Genomic DNA, 2,365 nt, shown 5'->3' with positions numbered 1-2,365 from the left:
TGATAGTAAAGAGTACACACACACACACACACACACACACACACACACACACACACACACACACAGTGAAACTCTTATGTACAGCAGCCCCACATCTGGCTCCTCATTCAGCCTCTGGCTAATTGAAAGACAGCTCGTAAAACAAGCTCGATGACAACAACATTGAATGTTTGACATTGAATATCATTCCCATTACAATCCGAGTTAAATTAGCTACACTCCTAAAGACACCAACTTTACGAGCCACCACCAGTGCGAGAGCGAGCTTAAGAGCTGTGGTAGCTCAACAATAGATGTAACACAATATTCCTGTAACCCTCGATGCTGGGAGGAAAAATAATATCCGAGGAGGGCTGTCGGGAGGAGTCTTTTCACTGGGTAATAACACATGGCAGTGCAGAGTCTAATGTGATAGCTCCAGTAACCATAAAAGGTTTAAGAATGCGTTTTTGCTGCGGTGACAATAAGAGGAGAGGCAGCCTTACAGGTGCAACGATCACTTTAGTGAAAGACCTTGTGATCTATGAATTGTACACACTGTTATTCCACTTCCTTCTTCATTTCTTGGTTTTAAAAACACAGACATAATTGTACCATCATATCTTGGCTTGAGTCCCAATGTATTAACACAATATGTCTCTGTTAAAATAAACACTGTGCATTAGGCACTAACGACTAACTGTGATGTCTGCACAGCCAAACAATAGTTATCTGTATTTAGAGCAGGAGCCTGGCGCAGTATGGTCGTGACCAGACTGATCGTCTGAGACATTGCTCATCATGGTCCGCCTGGCAAGAGGGAGGTGACTGTGCGCCTGTAATGCAGTAAACAATCTGGCCAGAAAGTATTACACACTAGCTTTAGTCCAAAAGGAAAAACTGATGTTAACAAACTGGAATTGTTAAACGTGTGTTTGATAGCAGGGGACCTCGTAAATGAGTAATTTTCCATAATTCTACTTCAGATATTACGTCAGGGCAAAAGACAGAAAAGAGAAACACAAGACCAAAGGAAGCATGTACTAACTGATTTAGTAAACCCTGCAGAACTAATGCAATATAACCAGTTGCAGAATTGGTAGCAAGGGGTGAACAAAATGCGGTGGAGCATCAACAAAGTGTTATAGTCTGTAGGCCAGCCGACAGTATGCAGCACGGCATGGCTTCTTTTTTAATTTAAAGGCCACCCTAGTGGGCACTTTTGAAAAGTTTTCTACACTGAAATGGCATCTAAGAAAGCACTTATGCAAACTTTGAGGCACCAAGGTTGATTAATAATCCACCAGTAAACCAGAACCTAAAAGCAGAGATGTAAATTGAGTTTATTGTGATGGTAGAAATTTGACCTTGTGCATAACGGTTCATAAATAAATACAAATGTAGACATCTTAAGAAAAGCTATTGTTAAAACTATATTAACATCAAAAATATTAAAGCATACTCTATTCAAACTTTAAATGATATAGATCAAGGTGTAATATAAAACAGGAAGCATGCAACAGATTTGCCTAGTGACCAAGTTTAATGCTGACAAGTTTGATTGTTTCCTGTCTGATGCAAATCAAAAGGCATTGAACTTTGCTTTCACATGTTTTGAGATACAGTCTTTATCTTTCTTTTTAATCCATGTAATATGTTGATAATGATATACTTCTCCACTGCACAGGAAGTTCTATGTGTGCTTGGCTGACATATGACTTATGGGAAGTTAAAACAAAAATGAAATGGTGTAACAGATATTTGACACTTTAAGGAAATGTTGAGAATAAAAATGAAATCAGACCCACACCTCCTGAGAGTTATGTGCCATTCTGAGTTTTTACTGTCTGAGTTCTCCCTCTCTGTATGTATAGTGACATGCAGATAAGTGTCAGAGCTAATCCGTGACTCCTCAAAGTCTCCAGAACAGCCCTTGGTCAGCAGAATGATTAATACCGCGAAAGACCGACAACATGTGATCTCTGGACTCTACTCAGCTTATGTGGCTGCTTAACTCCTCACTTTTTTTCTGCTGCGTACAGACACTTAGTTCCTGTGCAGCTCATCTGCTCTGAAGCTTGACTTTGAACTGGTGTAGCCTTGAATTCCAATGTGTTTTCTCAATTATAAGCAGAAATGGGGAAGTTCAAAGTTATGTTTTCCTTTTCACACAAAGATTATTAGAATTAGAATAGTACCAGTGAAAAGTGAAGTTGAATTATACTGAGCTCCTGCTTACACAGCAAGTTGGCACTTTGTGATGAATTTAAATAAGTAGACTGGCTAATTAGTGTTTGGGTTAAAAAGGTAATCCTGGAGGCAAAGTGGTAGGGAAACATTTTTAATCAGCAAATCCCTGTGAGTATGACTACTTGTATGCACTCAG

Source organism: Notothenia coriiceps, unplaced genomic scaffold, assembly GCF_000735185.1.
Source record: "Notothenia coriiceps isolate Sejong01 unplaced genomic scaffold, NC01 NC01_scaffold00012974, whole genome shotgun sequence".
NCBI lineage: Eukaryota > Metazoa > Chordata > Actinopteri > Perciformes > Nototheniidae > Notothenia > Notothenia coriiceps.
This window is presented reverse-complemented; position numbering follows the sequence as displayed.